Source organism: Schistocerca nitens, chromosome 4 (genome assembly GCF_023898315.1).
Source record: "Schistocerca nitens isolate TAMUIC-IGC-003100 chromosome 4, iqSchNite1.1, whole genome shotgun sequence".
In the NCBI taxonomy this organism is placed as follows: domain Eukaryota; kingdom Metazoa; phylum Arthropoda; class Insecta; order Orthoptera; family Acrididae; genus Schistocerca; species Schistocerca nitens.
This window is the reverse complement of record NC_064617.1, coordinates 719,455,202-719,469,264: the sequence shown is the minus strand read 5'-3', so window position 1 is coordinate 719,469,264 and position 14,063 is coordinate 719,455,202. Positions and strand designations below refer to the sequence as shown.

Genomic DNA, 14,063 nt, shown 5'->3' with positions numbered 1-14,063 from the left:
CGTGTCGTAATTACTGGCTTATGGCTCCAATGGCGACTTCACCGACTTCCCGCTGACGCTACTTTTCTGTCGTCTTAAACGATGGACATACTTGCAAGCAGCTGCGAGATCTTAAGAAAGGAAAACGCTGCACCACTGCTTTTGCCACACTCGAATGAATTGAATTGCGATTCTTAACAAGAAATGAATGCTCGCTCTGTCCAACACTTTGAAGCACATCTGCGTACTCACGAACACGGCGACGGCGCGACAAAATGACGGGGGCGCGTTCGTGGGCCTGCGACTGATTTCTGCAGTACTAGCGTCCGTGCGAGGTAAACCGAGAGCCGCAACAGACAGCGGCCGTCGCGAAACAGTATTCTGAAACATAAATTTCCGTCTTGTTGAGAATGGTGTCACTGGTTTGGATCCGCTTTCACCCACGCATGTCACATGTGTGCGAAAATTTCTGCTCGTTTTTACGCAAAATCACACGCAGCCGGTAGGATTCGAACCTACGCTCCCAGAGGGAATCTGATTTCGAGTCAGACGCCTTAACCACTCGGCCACGACTGCCAGTAGCGGAAGATCCTCCCGACACATGCAACTGCTACTGTTTAAAGCACTGCAGTGCCAGGAAACGGCGTAGCAGCATTCTTTTCCGTAGTGCTTACACCGCTACGAGACGTGCGGCTACCAAGGTATTAAAATTTCCGCCTGAACAGGGACTTGAACCCTGGACCCTTAGGTTAAAAGCCTAATGCTCTACCGACTGAGCTATCCGGGCTCACGTTACCTGAACACCCCTCCCTTTAGGCATACTGACACATTGCCTCATGTCCTTTACTGTTGGGTAGTCGTTGCGTGGAGCTGTTACTATTAAAACGTCGTCTGACTGCTGTCTATAAACTCATTACGCTAGGGTCGTAACAGACTATCGAAGAAAGCTGACACACGATGTAAAGTGAAATTGCAGCAGTTTGTACGTCTCAGCAGAGGAGCTACGTGTTTTGTCGACACTCACTGGACAATTGTAAAATTCACAAGCGTCTCGAATGCAGTGTTTCCCACGTATTCGCTCATTTCACGGTTCCGTTGGAGATGTTCTTCACCTCTTGACACAACAAAGGACGCAGTCGGTAGGACTCGAACCTACGCTCCCAGAGGGAATCTGATTTCTAGTCAGACGCCTTAACCACTCGGCCACGACTGCCGGTCGCAGAAGCGTCTCTCGGCAAGTGCAACTTTTCAAGCAATCTGACGTAAGAACACGACATGGCCTCACTCGTTTCTGTAGTGCTTCCGTTGCCAGCACATTAGCCGTTACGACAGTGTATCAATTTTGGCCTGGACGGGGGTTTGAACCCGGGACCCTTTGGTTGAAAGTCTAGCGCTCTACCGGCTGAGCTACCCGGTCCCTCGGCCGAGCATTGTGGTACATGCTGCATGGTGTTTGAGTGATTCGCGTGTCGTAATTACTGGCTTATGGCTCCAATGGCGACTTCACCGACTTCCCACTGACGCACCGCTGACGCTACTTTTCTGTCGTCTTAAACGATGGACATACTTGCAAGCAGCTGCGAGATCTTAAGAAAGGAAAACGCTGCACCACTGCTTTTGCCACACTCGAATGAATTGAATTGCGATTCTTAACAAGAAATGAATGCTCGCTCTGTCCAACACTTTGAAGCACATCTGCGTACTCACGAACACGGCGACGGCGCGACAAAATGACGGGGGCGCGTTCGTGGGCCTGCGACTGATTTCTGCAGTACTAGCGTCCGTGCGAGGTAAACCGAGAGCCGCAACAGACAGCGGCCGTCGCGAAACAGTATTCTGAAACATAAATTTCCGTCTTGTTGAGAATGGTGTCACTGGTTTGGATCCGCTTTCACCCACGCATGTCACATGTGTGCGAAAATTTCTGCTCGTTTTTACGCAAAATCACACGCAGCCGGTAGGATTCGAACCTACGCTCCCAGAGGGAATCTGATTTCGAGTCAGACGCCTTAACCACTCGGCCACGACTGCCAGTAGCGGAAGATCCTCCCGACACATGCAACTGCTACTGTTTAAAGCACTGCAGTGCCAGGAAACGGCGTAGCAGCATTCTTTTCCGTAGTGCTTACACCGCTACGAGACGTGCGGCTACCAAGGTATTAAAATTTCCGCCCGAACAGGGACTTGAACCCTGGACCCTTAGGTTAAAAGCCTAATGCTCTACCGACTGAGCTATCCGGGCTCACGTTACCTGATCACCCCTCCCTTTAGGCATACTGACACATTGCCTCATGTCCTTTACTGTTGGGTAGTCGTTGCGTGGAGCTGTTACTATTAAAACGTCGTCTGACTGCTGTCTATAAACTCATTACGCTAGGGTCGTAACAGACTATCGAAGAAAGCTGACACACGATGTAAAGTGAAATTGCAGCAGTTTGTACGTCTCAGCAGAGGAGCTACGTGTTTTGTCGACACTCACTGGACAATTGTAAAATTCACAAGCGTCTCGAATGCAGTGTTTCCCACGTATTCGCTCATTTCACGGTTCCGTTGGAGATGTTCTTCACCTCTTGACACAAAAAAGGACGCAGTCGGTAGGACTCGAACCTACGCTCCCAGAGGGAATCTGATTTCTAGTCAGACGCCTTAACCACTCGGCCACGACTGCCGGTCGCAGAAGCGTCTCTCGGCAAGTGCAACTTTTCAAGCAATCTGACGTAAGAACACGACATGGCCTCACTCGTTTCTGTAGTGCTTCCGTTGCCAGCACATTAGCCGTTACGACAGTGTATCAATTTTGGCCTGGACGGGGGTTTGAACCCGGGACCCTTTGGTTGAAAGTCTAGCGCTCTACCGGCTGAGCTACCCGATCCCTCGGCCGAGCATTGTGGTACATGCTGCATGGTGTTTGAGTGATTCGCGTGTCGTAATTACTGGCTTATGGCTCCAATGGCGACTTCACCGACTTCCCGCTGACGCTACTTTTCTGTCGTCTTAAACGATGGACATACTTGCAAGCAGCTGCGAGATCTTAAGAAAGGAAAACGCTGCACCACTGCTTTTGCCACACTCGAATGAATTGAATTGCGATTCTTAACAAGAAATGAATGCTCGCTCTGTCCAACACTTTGAAGCACATCTGCGTACTCACGAACACGGCGACGGCGCGACAAAATGACGGGGGCGCGTTCGTGGGCCTGCGACTGATTTCTGCAGTACTAGCGTCCGTGCGAGGTAAACCGAGAGCCGCAACAGACAGCGGCCGTCGCGAAACAGTATTCTGAAACATAAATTTCCGTCTTGTTGAGAATGGTGTCACTGGTTTGGATCCGCTTTCACCCACGCATGTCACATGTGTGCGAAAATTTCTGCTCGTTTTTACGCAAAATCACACGCAGCCGGTAGGATTCGAACCTACGCTCCCAGAGGGAATCTGATTTCGAGTCAGACGCCTTAACCACTCGGCCACGACTGCCAGTAGCGGAAGATCCTCCCGACACATGCAACTGCTACTGTTTAAAGCACTGCAGTGCCAGGAAACGGCGTAGCAGCATTCTTTTCCGTAGTGCTTACACCGCTACGAGACGTGCGGCTACCAAGGTATTAAAATTTCCGCCCGAACAGGGACTTGAACCCTGGACCCTTAGGTTAAAAGCCTAATGCTCTACCGACTGAGCTATCCGGGCTCACGTTACCTGATCACCCCTCCCTTTAGGCATACTGACACATTGCCTCATGTCCTTTACTGTTGGGTAGTCGTTGCGTGGAGCTGTTACTATTAAAACGTCGTCTGACTGCTGTCTATAAACTCATTACGCTAGGGTCGTAACAGACTATCGAAGAAAGCTGACACACGATGTAAAGTGAAATTGCAGCAGTTTGTACGTCTCAGCAGAGGAGCTACGTGTTTTGTCGACACTCACTGGACAATTGTAAAATTCACAAGCGTCTCGAATGCAGTGTTTCCCACGTATTCGCTCATTTCACGGTTCCGTTGGAGATGTTCTTCACCTCTTGACACAACAAAGGACGCAGTCGGTAGGACTCGAACCTACGCTCCCAGAGGGAATCTGATTTCTAGTCAGACGCCTTAACCACTCGGCCACGACTGCCGGTCGCAGAAGCGTCTCTCGGCAAGTGCAACTTTTCAAGCAATCTGACGTAAGAACACGACATGGCCTCACTCGTTTCTGTAGTGCTTCCGTTGCCAGCACATTAGCCGTTACGACAGTGTATCAATTTTGGCCTGGACGGGGGTTTGAACCCGGGACCCTTTGGTTGAAAGTCTAGCGCTCTACCGGCTGAGCTACCCGGTCCCTCGGCCGAGCATTGTGGTACATGCTGCATGGTGTTTGAGTGATTCGCGTGTCGTAATTACTGGCTTATGGCTCCAATGGCGACTTCACCGACTTCCCGCTGACGCTACTTTTCTGTCGTCTTAAACGATGGACATACTTGCAAGCAGCTGCGAGATCTTAAGAAAGGAAAACGCTGCACCACTGCTTTTGCCACACTCGAATGAATTGAATTGCGATTCTTAACAAGAAATGAATGCTCGCTCTGTCCAACACTTTGAAGCACATCTGCGTACTCACGAACACGGCGACGGCGCGACAAAATGACGGGGGCGCGTTCGTGGGCCTGCGACTGATTTATGCAGTACTAGCGTCCGTGCGAGGTAAACCGAGAGCCGCAACAGACAGCGGCCGTCGCGAAACAGTATTCTGAAACATAAATTTCCGTCTTGTTGAGAATGGTGTCACTGGTTTGGATCCGCTTTCACCCACGCATGTCACATGTGTGCGAAAATTTCTGCTCGTTTTTACGCAAAATCACACGCAGCCGGTAGGATTCGAACCTACGCTCCCAGAGGGAATCTGATTTCGAGTCAGACGCCTTAACCACTCGGCCACGACTGCCAGTAGCGGAAGATCCTCCCGACACATGCAACTGCTACTGTTTAAAGCACTGCAGTGCCAGGAAACGGCGTAGCAGCATTCTTTTCCGTAGTGCTTACACCGCTACGAGACGTGCGGCTACCAAGGTATTAAAATTTCCGCCCGAACAGGGACTTGAACCCTGGACCCTTAGGTTAAAAGCCTAATGCTCTACCGACTGAGCTATCCGGGCTCACGTTACCTGAACACCCCTCCCTTTAGGCATACTGACACATTGCCTCATGTCCTTTACTGTTGGGTAGTCGTTGCGTGGAGCTGTTACTATTAAAACGTCGTCTGACTGCTGTCTATAAACTCATTACGCTAGGGTCGTAACAGACTATCGAAGAAAGCTGACACACGATGTAAAGTGAAATTGCAGCAGTTTGTACGTCTCAGCAGAGGAGCTACGTGTTTTGTCGACACTCACTGGACAATTGTAAAATTCACAAGCGTCTCGAATGCAGTGTTTCCCACGTATTCGCTCATTTCACGGTTCCGTTGGAGATGTTCTTCACCTCTTGACACAACAAAGGACGCAGTCGGTAGGACTCGAACCTACGCTCCCAGAGGGAATCTGATTTCTAGTCAGACGCCTTAACCACTCGGCCACGACTGCCGGTCGCAGAAGCGTCTCTCGGCAAGTGCAACTTTTCAAGCAATCTGACGTAAGAACACGACATGGCCTCACTCGTTTCTGTAGTGCTTCCGTTGCCAGCACATTAGCCGTTACGACAGTGTATCAATTTTGGCCTGGACGGGGGTTTGAACCCGGGACCCTTTGGTTGAAAGTCTAGCGCTCTACCGGCTGAGCTACCCGGTCCCTCGGCCGAGCATTGTGGTACATGCTGCATGGTGTTTGAGTGATTCGCGTGTCGTAATTACTGGCTTATGGCTCCAATGGCGACTTCACCGACTTCCCACTGACGCACCGCTGACGCTACTTTTCTGTCGTCTTAAACGATGGACATACTTGCAAGCAGCTGCGAGATCTTAAGAAAGGAAAACGCTGCACCACTGCTTTTGCCACACTCGAATGAATTGAATTGCGATTCTTAACAAGAAATGAATGCTCGCTCTGTCCAACACTTTGAAGCACATCTGCGTACTCACGAACACGGCGACGGCGCGACAAAATGACGGGGGCGCGTTCGTGGGCCTGCGACTGATTTCTGCAGTACTAGCGTCCGTGCGAGGTAAACCGAGAGCCGCAACAGACAGCGGCCGTCGCGAAACAGTATTCTGAAACATAAATTTCCGTCTTGTTGAGAATGGTGTCACTGGTTTGGATCCGCTTTCACCCACGCATGTCACATGTGTGCGAAAATTTCTGCTCGTTTTTACGCAAAATCACACGCAGCCGGTAGGATTCGAACCTACGCTCCCAGAGGGAATCTGATTTCGAGTCAGACGCCTTAACCACTCGGCCACGACTGCCAGTAGCGGAAGATCCTCCCGACACATGCAACTGCTACTGTTTAAAGCACTGCAGTGCCAGGAAACGGCGTAGCAGCATTCTTTTCCGTAGTGCTTACACCGCTACGAGACGTGCGGCTACCAAGGTATTAAAATTTCCGCCCGAACAGGGACTTGAACCCTGGACCCTTAGGTTAAAAGCCTAATGCTCTACCGACTGAGCTATCCGGGCTCACGTTACCTGAACACCCCTCCCTTTAGGCATACTGACACATTGCCTCATGTCCTTTACTGTTGGGTAGTCGTTGCGTGGAGCTGTTACTATTAAAACGTCGTCTGACTGCTGTCTATAAACTCATTACGCTAGGGTCGTAACAGACTATCGAAGAAAGCTGACACACGATGTAAAGTGAAATTGCAGCAGTTTGTACGTCTCAGCAGAGGAGCTACGTGTTTTGTCGACACTCACTGGACAATTGTAAAATTCACAAGCGTCTCGAATGCAGTGTTTCCCACGTATTCGCTCATTTCACGGTTCCGTTGGAGATGTTCTTCACCTCTTGACACAACAAAGGACGCAGTCGGTAGGACTCGAACCTACGCTCCCAGAGGGAATCTGATTTCTAGTCAGACGCCTTAACCACTCGGCCACGACTGCCGGTCGCAGAAGCGTCTCTCGGCAAGTGCAACTTTTCAAGCAATCTGACGTAAGAACACGACATGGCCTCACTCGTTTCTGTAGTGCTTCCGTTGCCAGCACATTAGCCGTTACGACAGTGTATCAATTTTGGCCTGGACGGGGGTTTGAACCCGGGACCCTTTGGTTGAAAGTCTAGCGCTCTACCGGCTGAGCTACCCGATCCCTCGGCCGAGCATTGTGGTACATGCTGCATGGTGTTTGAGTGATTCGCGTGTCGTAATTACTGGCTTATGGCTCCAATGGCGACTTCACCGACTTCCCGCTGACGCTACTTTTCTGTCGTCTTAAACGATGGACATACTTGCAAGCAGCTGCGAGATCTTAAGAAAGGAAAACGCTGCACCACTGCTTTTGCCACACTCGAATGAATTGAATTGCGATTCTTAACAAGAAATGAATGCTCGCTCTGTCCAACACTTTGAAGCACATCTGCGTACTCACGAACACGGCGACGGCGCGACAAAATGACGGGGGCGCGTTCGTGGGCCTGCGACTGATTTCTGCAGTACTAGCGTCCGTGCGAGGTAAACCGAGAGCCGCAACAGACAGCGGCCGTCGCGAAACAGTATTCTGAAACATAAATTTCCGTCTTGTTGAGAATGGTGTCACTGGTTTGGATCCGCTTTCACCCACGCATGTCACATGTGTGCGAAAATTTCTGCTCGTTTTTACGCAAAATCACACGCAGCCGGTAGGATTCGAACCTACGCTCCCAGAGGGAATCTGATTTCGAGTCAGACGCCTTAACCACTCGGCCACGACTGCCAGTAGCGGAAGATCCTCCCGACACATGCAACTGCTACTGTTTAAAGCACTGCAGTGCCAGGAAACGGCGTAGCAGCATTCTTTTCCGTAGTGCTTACACCGCTACGAGACGTGCGGCTACCAAGGTATTAAAATTTCCGCCCGAACAGGGACTTGAACCCTGGACCCTTAGGTTAAAAGCCTAATGCTCTACCGACTGAGCTATCCGGGCTCACGTTACCTGATCACCCCTCCCTTTAGGCATACTGACACATTGCCTCATGTCCTTTACTGTTGGGTAGTCGTTGCGTGGAGCTGTTACTATTAAAACGTCGTCTGACTGCTGTCTATAAACTCATTACGCTAGGGTCGTAACAGACTATCGAAGAAAGCTGACACACGATGTAAAGTGAAATTGCAGCAGTTTGTACGTCTCAGCAGAGGAGCTACGTGTTTTGTCGACACTCACTGGACAATTGTAAAATTCACAAGCGTCTCGAATGCAGTGTTTCCCACGTATTCGCTCATTTCACGGTTCCGTTGGAGATGTTCTTCACCTCTTGACACAACAAAGGACGCAGTCGGTAGGACTCGAACCTACGCTCCCAGAGGGAATCTGATTTCTAGTCAGACGCCTTAACCACTCGGCCACGACTGCCGGTCGCAGAAGCGTCTCTCGGCAAGTGCAACTTTTCAAGCAATCTGACGTAAGAACACGACATGGCCTCACTCGTTTCTGTAGTGCTTCCGTTGCCAGCACATTAGCCGTTACGACAGTGTATCAATTTTGGCCTGGACGGGGGTTTGAACCCGGGACCCTTTGGTTGAAAGTCTAGCGCTCTACCGGCTGAGCTACCCGGTCCCTCGGCCGAGCATTGTGGTACATGCTGCATGGTGTTTGAGTGATTCGCGTGTCGTAATTACTGGCTTATGGCTCCAATGGCGACTTCACCGACTTCCCGCTGACGCTACTTTTCTGTCGTCTTAAACGATGGACATACTTGCAAGCAGCTGCGAGATCTTAAGAAAGGAAAACGCTGCACCACTGCTTTTGCCACACTCGAATGAATTGAATTGCGATTCTTAACAAGAAATGAATGCTCGCTCTGTCCAACACTTTGAAGCACATCTGCGTACTCACGAACACGGCGACGGCGCGACAAAATGACGGGGGCGCGTTCGTGGGCCTGCGACTGATTTCTGCAGTACTAGCGTCCGTGCGAGGTAAACCGAGAGCCGCAACAGACAGCGGCCGTCGCGAAACAGTATTCTGAAACATAAATTTCCGTCTTGTTGAGAATGGTGTCACTGGTTTGGATCCGCTTTCACCCACGCATGTCACATGTGTGCGAAAATTTCTGCTCGTTTTTACGCAAAATCACACGCAGCCGGTAGGATTCGAACCTACGCTCCCAGAGGGAATCTGATTTCGAGTCAGACGCCTTAACCACTCGGCCACGACTGCCAGTAGCGGAAGATCCTCCCGACACATGCAACTGCTACTGTTTAAAGCACTGCAGTGCCAGGAAACGGCGTAGCAGCATTCTTTTCCGTAGTGCTTACACCGCTACGAGACGTGCGGCTACCAAGGTATTAAAATTTCCGCCCGAACAGGGACTTGAACCCTGGACCCTTAGGTTAAAAGCCTAATGCTCTACCGACTGAGCTATCCGGGCTCACGTTACCTGAACACCCCTCCCTTTAGGCATACTGACACATTGCCTCATGTCCTTTACTGTTGGGTAGTCGTTGCGTGGAGCTGTTACTATTAAAACGTCGTCTGACTGCTGTCTATAAACTCATTACGCTAGGGTCGTAACAGACTATCGAAGAAAGCTGACACACGATGTAAAGTGAAATTGCAGCAGTTTGTACGTCTCAGCAGAGGAGCTACGTGTTTTGTCGACACTCACTGGACAATTGTAAAATTCACAAGCGTCTCGAATGCAGTGTTTCCCACGTATTCGCTCATTTCACGGTTCCGTTGGAGATGTTCTTCACCTCTTGACACAACAAAGGACGCAGTCGGTAGGACTCGAACCTACGCTCCCAGAGGGAATCTGATTTCTAGTCAGACGCCTTAACCACTCGGCCACGACTGCCGGTCGCAGAAGCGTCTCTCGGCAAGTGCAACTTTTCAAGCAATCTGACGTAAGAACACGACATGGCCTCACTCGTTTCTGTAGTGCTTCCGTTGCCAGCACATTAGCCGTTACGACAGTGTATCAATTTTGGCCTGGACGGGGGTTTGAACCCGGGACCCTTTGGTTGAAAGTCTAGCGCTCTACCGGCTGAGCTACCCGGTCCCTCGGCCGAGCATTGTGGTACATGCTGCATGGTGTTTGAGTGATTCGCGTGTCGTAATTACTGGCTTATGGCTCCAATGGCGACTTCACCGACTTCCCACTGACGCACCGCTGACGCTACTTTTCTGTCGTCTTAAACGATGGACATACTTGCAAGCAGCTGCGAGATCTTAAGAAAGGAAAACGCTGCACCACTGCTTTTGCCACACTCGAATGAATTGAATTGCGATTCTTAACAAGAAATGAATGCTCGCTCTGTCCAACACTTTGAAGCACATCTGCGTACTCACGAACACGGCGACGGCGCGACAAAATGACGGGGGCGCGTTCGTGGGCCTGCGACTGATTTCTGCAGTACTAGCGTCCGTGCGAGGTAAACCGAGAGCCGCAACAGACAGCGGCCGTCGCGAAACAGTATTCTGAAACATAAATTTCCGTCTTGTTGAGAATGGTGTCACTGGTTTGGATCCGCTTTCACCCACGCATGTCACATGTGTGCGAAAATTTCTGCTCGTTTTTACGCAAAATCACACGCAGCCGGTAGGATTCGAACCTACGCTCCCAGAGGGAATCTGATTTCGAGTCAGACGCCTTAACCACTCGGCCACGACTGCCAGTAGCGGAAGATCCTCCCGACACATGCAACTGCTACTGTTTAAAGCACTGCAGTGCCAGGAAACGGCGTAGCAGCATTCTTTTCCGTAGTGCTTACACCGCTACGAGACGTGCGGCTACCAAGGTATTAAAATTTCCGCCCGAACAGGGACTTGAACCCTGGACCCTTAGGTTAAAAGCCTAATGCTCTACCGACTGAGCTATCCGGGCTCACGTTACCTGAACACCCCTCCCTTTAGGCATACTGACACATTGCCTCATGTCCTTTACTGTTGGGTAGTCGTTGCGTGGAGCTGTTACTATTAAAACGTCGTCTGACTGCTGTCTATAAACTCATTACGCTAGGGTCGTAACAGACTATCGAAGAAAGCTGACACACGATGTAAAGTGAAATTGCAGCAGTTTGTACGTCTCAGCAGAGGAGCTACGTGTTTTGTCGACACTCACTGGACAATTGTAAAATTCACAAGCGTCTCGAATGCAGTGTTTCCCACGTATTCGCTCATTTCACGGTTCCGTTGGAGATGTTCTTCACCTCTTGACACAACAAAGGACGCAGTCGGTAGGACTCGAACCTACGCTCCCAGAGGGAATCTGATTTCTAGTCAGACGCCTTAACCACTCGGCCACGACTGCCGGTCGCAGAAGCGTCTCTCGGCAAGTGCAACTTTTCAAGCAATCTGACGTAAGAACACGACATGGCCTCACTCGTTTCTGTAGTGCTTCCGTTGCCAGCACATTAGCCGTTACGACAGTGTATCAATTTTGGCCTGGACGGGGGTTTGAACCCGGGACCCTTTGGTTGAAAGTCTAGCGCTCTACCGGCTGAGCTACCCGGTCCCTCGGCCGAGCATTGTGGTACATGCTGCATGGTGTTTGAGTGATTCGCGTGTCGTAATTACTGGCTTATGGCTCCAATGGCGACTTCACCGACTTCCCACTGACGCACCGCTGACGCTACTTTTCTGTCGTCTTAAACGATGGACATACTTGCAAGCAGCTGCGAGATCTTAAGAAAGGAAAACGCTGCACCACTGCTTTTGCCACACTCGAATGAATTGAATTGCGATTCTTAACAAGAAATGAATGCTCGCTCTGTCCAACACTTTGAAGCACATCTGCGTACTCACGAACACGGCGACGGCGCGACAAAATGACGGGGGCGCGTTCGTGGGCCTGCGACTGATTTCTGCAGTACTAGCGTCCGTGCGAGGTAAACCGAGAGCCGCAACAGACAGCGGCCGTCGCGAAACAGTATTCTGAAACATAAATTTCCGTCTTGTTGAGAATGGTGTCACTGGTTTGGATCCGCTTTCACCCACGCATGTCACATGTGTGCGAAAATTTCTGCTCGTTTTTACGCAAAATCACACGCAGCCGGTAGGATTCGAACCTACGCTCCCAGAGGGAATCTGATTTCGAGTCAGACGCCTTAACCACTCGGCCACGACTGCCAGTAGCGGAAGATCCTCCCGACACATGCAACTGCTACTGTTTAAAGCACTGCAGTGCCAGGAAACGGCGTAGCAGCATTCTTTTCCGTAGTGCTTACACCGCTACGAGACGTGCGGCTACCAAGGTATTAAAATTTCCGCCCGAACAGGGACTTGAACCCTGGACCCTTAGGTTAAAAGCCTAATGCTCTACCGACTGAGCTATCCGGGCTCACGTTACCTGAACACCCCTCCCTTTAGGCATACTGACACATTGCCTCATGTCCTTTACTGTTGGGTAGTCGTTGCGTGGAGCTGTTACTATTAAAACGTCGTCTGACTGCTGTCTATAAACTCATTACGCTAGGGTCGTAACAGACTATCGAAGAAAGCTGACACACGATGTAAAGTGAAATTGCAGCAGTTTGTACGTCTCAGCAGAGGAGCTACGTGTTTTGTCGACACTCACTGGACAATTGTAAAATTCACAAGCGTCTCGAATGCAGTGTTTCCCACGTATTCGCTCATTTCACGGTTCCGTTGGAGATGTTCTTCACCTCTTGACACAACAAAGGACGCAGTCGGTAGGACTCGAACCTACGCTCCCAGAGGGAATCTGATTTCTAGTCAGACGCCTTAACCACTCGGCCACGACTGCCGGTCGCAGAAGCGTCTCTCGGCAAGTGCAACTTTTCAAGCAATCTGACGTAAGAACACGACATGGCCTCACTCGTTTCTGTAGTGCTTCCGTTGCCAGCACATTAGCCGTTACGACAGTGTATCAATTTTGGCCTGGACGGGGGTTTGAACCCGGGACCCTTTGGTTGAAAGTCTAGCGCTCTACCGGCTGAGCTACCCGGTCCCTCGGCCGAGCATTGTGGTACATGCTGCATGGTGTTTGAGTGATTCGCGTGTCGTAATTACTGGCTTATGGCTCCAATGGCGACTTCACCGACTTCCCACTGACGCACCGCTGACGCTACTTTTCTGTCGTCTTAAACGATGGACATACTTGCAAGCAGCTGCGAGATCTTAAGAAAGGAAAACGCTGCACCACTGCTTTTGCCACACTCGAATGAATTGAATTGCGATTCTTAACAAGAAATGAATGCTCGCTCTGTCCAACACTTTGAAGCACATCTGCGTACTCACGAACACGGCGACGGCGCGACAAAATGACGGGGGCGCGTTCGTGGGCCTGCGACTGATTTCTGCAGTACTAGCGTCCGTGCGAGGTAAACCGAGAGCCGCAACAGACAGCGGCCGTCGCGAAACAGTATTCTGAAACATAAATTTCCGTCTTGTTGAGAATGGTGTCACTGGTTTGGATCCGCTTTCACCCACGCATGTCACATGTGTGCGAAAATTTCTGCTCGTTTTTACGCAAAATCACACGCAGCCGGTAGGATTCGAACCTACGCTCCCAGAGGGAATCTGATTTCGAGTCAGACGCCTTAACCACTCGGCCACGACTGCCAGTAGCGGAAGATCCTCCCGACACATGCAACTGCTACTGTTTAAAGCACTGCAGTGCCAGGAAACGGCGTAGCAGCATTCTTTTCCGTAGTGCTTACACCGCTACGAGACGTGCGGCTACCAAGGTATTAAAATTTCCGCCCGAGCAGGGACTTGAACCCTGGACCCTTAGGTTAAAAGCCTAATGCTCTACCGACTGAGCTATCCGGGCTCACGTTACCTGATCACCCCTCCCTTTAGGCATACTGACACATTGCCTCATGTCCTTTACTGTTGGGTAGTCGTTGCGTGGAGCTGTTACTATTAAAACGTCGTCTGACTGCTGTCTATAAACTCATTACGCTAGGGTCGTAACAGACTATCGAAGAAAGCTGACACACGATGTAAAGTGAAATTGCAGCAGTTTGTACGTCTCAGCAGAGGAGCTACGTGTTTTGTCGACACTCACTGGACAATT

At 50.6% G+C, this 14,063-nt stretch overlaps 29 non-coding genes across 29 annotated transcripts; all 29 read right to left on the bottom strand.

Moving 5' to 3' along the window:
- Positions 1-473: 473 nt before the first annotated feature.
- On the bottom strand, positions 474-555 carry Trnas-cga (transfer RNA serine (anticodon CGA)). Its single transcript has one exon. It is a non-coding gene; the product is annotated as a tRNA-Ser (tRNA).
- A 138-nt stretch (positions 556-693) lies between these two features.
- Trnak-uuu (transfer RNA lysine (anticodon UUU)) lies at positions 694-766 on the bottom strand. The gene has a single exon. It is a non-coding gene; the product is annotated as a tRNA-Lys (tRNA).
- A 344-nt stretch (positions 767-1,110) lies between these two features.
- On the bottom strand, positions 1,111-1,192 carry Trnas-aga (transfer RNA serine (anticodon AGA)). Its single transcript has one exon. It is a non-coding gene; the product is annotated as a tRNA-Ser (tRNA).
- A 736-nt stretch (positions 1,193-1,928) lies between these two features.
- Trnas-cga (transfer RNA serine (anticodon CGA)) lies at positions 1,929-2,010 on the bottom strand. Its single transcript has one exon. It is a non-coding gene; the product is annotated as a tRNA-Ser (tRNA).
- Positions 2,011-2,148: 138 nt separating this feature from the next.
- Trnak-uuu (transfer RNA lysine (anticodon UUU)) lies at positions 2,149-2,221 on the bottom strand. The gene has a single exon. It is a non-coding gene; the product is annotated as a tRNA-Lys (tRNA).
- A 344-nt stretch (positions 2,222-2,565) lies between these two features.
- Trnas-aga (transfer RNA serine (anticodon AGA)) lies at positions 2,566-2,647 on the bottom strand. The gene has a single exon. It is a non-coding gene; the product is annotated as a tRNA-Ser (tRNA).
- A 725-nt stretch (positions 2,648-3,372) lies between these two features.
- On the bottom strand, positions 3,373-3,454 carry Trnas-cga (transfer RNA serine (anticodon CGA)). The gene has a single exon. It is a non-coding gene; the product is annotated as a tRNA-Ser (tRNA).
- A 138-nt stretch (positions 3,455-3,592) lies between these two features.
- Trnak-uuu (transfer RNA lysine (anticodon UUU)) lies at positions 3,593-3,665 on the bottom strand. The gene has a single exon. It is a non-coding gene; the product is annotated as a tRNA-Lys (tRNA).
- Positions 3,666-4,009: 344 nt separating this feature from the next.
- Positions 4,010-4,091, bottom strand: Trnas-aga (transfer RNA serine (anticodon AGA)). The gene has a single exon. It is a non-coding gene; the product is annotated as a tRNA-Ser (tRNA).
- Positions 4,092-4,816: 725 nt separating this feature from the next.
- Trnas-cga (transfer RNA serine (anticodon CGA)) lies at positions 4,817-4,898 on the bottom strand. Its single transcript has one exon. It is a non-coding gene; the product is annotated as a tRNA-Ser (tRNA).
- A 138-nt stretch (positions 4,899-5,036) lies between these two features.
- On the bottom strand, positions 5,037-5,109 carry Trnak-uuu (transfer RNA lysine (anticodon UUU)). The gene has a single exon. It is a non-coding gene; the product is annotated as a tRNA-Lys (tRNA).
- A 344-nt stretch (positions 5,110-5,453) lies between these two features.
- On the bottom strand, positions 5,454-5,535 carry Trnas-aga (transfer RNA serine (anticodon AGA)). The gene has a single exon. It is a non-coding gene; the product is annotated as a tRNA-Ser (tRNA).
- A 736-nt stretch (positions 5,536-6,271) lies between these two features.
- On the bottom strand, positions 6,272-6,353 carry Trnas-cga (transfer RNA serine (anticodon CGA)). The gene has a single exon. It is a non-coding gene; the product is annotated as a tRNA-Ser (tRNA).
- Positions 6,354-6,491: 138 nt separating this feature from the next.
- On the bottom strand, positions 6,492-6,564 carry Trnak-uuu (transfer RNA lysine (anticodon UUU)). Its single transcript has one exon. It is a non-coding gene; the product is annotated as a tRNA-Lys (tRNA).
- Positions 6,565-6,908: 344 nt separating this feature from the next.
- Positions 6,909-6,990, bottom strand: Trnas-aga (transfer RNA serine (anticodon AGA)). Its single transcript has one exon. It is a non-coding gene; the product is annotated as a tRNA-Ser (tRNA).
- Positions 6,991-7,715: 725 nt separating this feature from the next.
- Positions 7,716-7,797, bottom strand: Trnas-cga (transfer RNA serine (anticodon CGA)). The gene has a single exon. It is a non-coding gene; the product is annotated as a tRNA-Ser (tRNA).
- Positions 7,798-7,935: 138 nt separating this feature from the next.
- Positions 7,936-8,008, bottom strand: Trnak-uuu (transfer RNA lysine (anticodon UUU)). The gene has a single exon. It is a non-coding gene; the product is annotated as a tRNA-Lys (tRNA).
- Positions 8,009-8,352: 344 nt separating this feature from the next.
- Positions 8,353-8,434, bottom strand: Trnas-aga (transfer RNA serine (anticodon AGA)). Its single transcript has one exon. It is a non-coding gene; the product is annotated as a tRNA-Ser (tRNA).
- A 725-nt stretch (positions 8,435-9,159) lies between these two features.
- Positions 9,160-9,241, bottom strand: Trnas-cga (transfer RNA serine (anticodon CGA)). The gene has a single exon. It is a non-coding gene; the product is annotated as a tRNA-Ser (tRNA).
- Positions 9,242-9,379: 138 nt separating this feature from the next.
- Trnak-uuu (transfer RNA lysine (anticodon UUU)) lies at positions 9,380-9,452 on the bottom strand. Its single transcript has one exon. It is a non-coding gene; the product is annotated as a tRNA-Lys (tRNA).
- A 344-nt stretch (positions 9,453-9,796) lies between these two features.
- Trnas-aga (transfer RNA serine (anticodon AGA)) lies at positions 9,797-9,878 on the bottom strand. Its single transcript has one exon. It is a non-coding gene; the product is annotated as a tRNA-Ser (tRNA).
- A 736-nt stretch (positions 9,879-10,614) lies between these two features.
- On the bottom strand, positions 10,615-10,696 carry Trnas-cga (transfer RNA serine (anticodon CGA)). Its single transcript has one exon. It is a non-coding gene; the product is annotated as a tRNA-Ser (tRNA).
- A 138-nt stretch (positions 10,697-10,834) lies between these two features.
- On the bottom strand, positions 10,835-10,907 carry Trnak-uuu (transfer RNA lysine (anticodon UUU)). Its single transcript has one exon. It is a non-coding gene; the product is annotated as a tRNA-Lys (tRNA).
- A 344-nt stretch (positions 10,908-11,251) lies between these two features.
- Positions 11,252-11,333, bottom strand: Trnas-aga (transfer RNA serine (anticodon AGA)). Its single transcript has one exon. It is a non-coding gene; the product is annotated as a tRNA-Ser (tRNA).
- A 736-nt stretch (positions 11,334-12,069) lies between these two features.
- On the bottom strand, positions 12,070-12,151 carry Trnas-cga (transfer RNA serine (anticodon CGA)). Its single transcript has one exon. It is a non-coding gene; the product is annotated as a tRNA-Ser (tRNA).
- A 138-nt stretch (positions 12,152-12,289) lies between these two features.
- On the bottom strand, positions 12,290-12,362 carry Trnak-uuu (transfer RNA lysine (anticodon UUU)). The gene has a single exon. It is a non-coding gene; the product is annotated as a tRNA-Lys (tRNA).
- A 344-nt stretch (positions 12,363-12,706) lies between these two features.
- On the bottom strand, positions 12,707-12,788 carry Trnas-aga (transfer RNA serine (anticodon AGA)). Its single transcript has one exon. It is a non-coding gene; the product is annotated as a tRNA-Ser (tRNA).
- A 736-nt stretch (positions 12,789-13,524) lies between these two features.
- On the bottom strand, positions 13,525-13,606 carry Trnas-cga (transfer RNA serine (anticodon CGA)). Its single transcript has one exon. It is a non-coding gene; the product is annotated as a tRNA-Ser (tRNA).
- Positions 13,607-13,744: 138 nt separating this feature from the next.
- On the bottom strand, positions 13,745-13,817 carry Trnak-uuu (transfer RNA lysine (anticodon UUU)). Its single transcript has one exon. It is a non-coding gene; the product is annotated as a tRNA-Lys (tRNA).
- Positions 13,818-14,063: the final 246 nt, after the last annotated feature.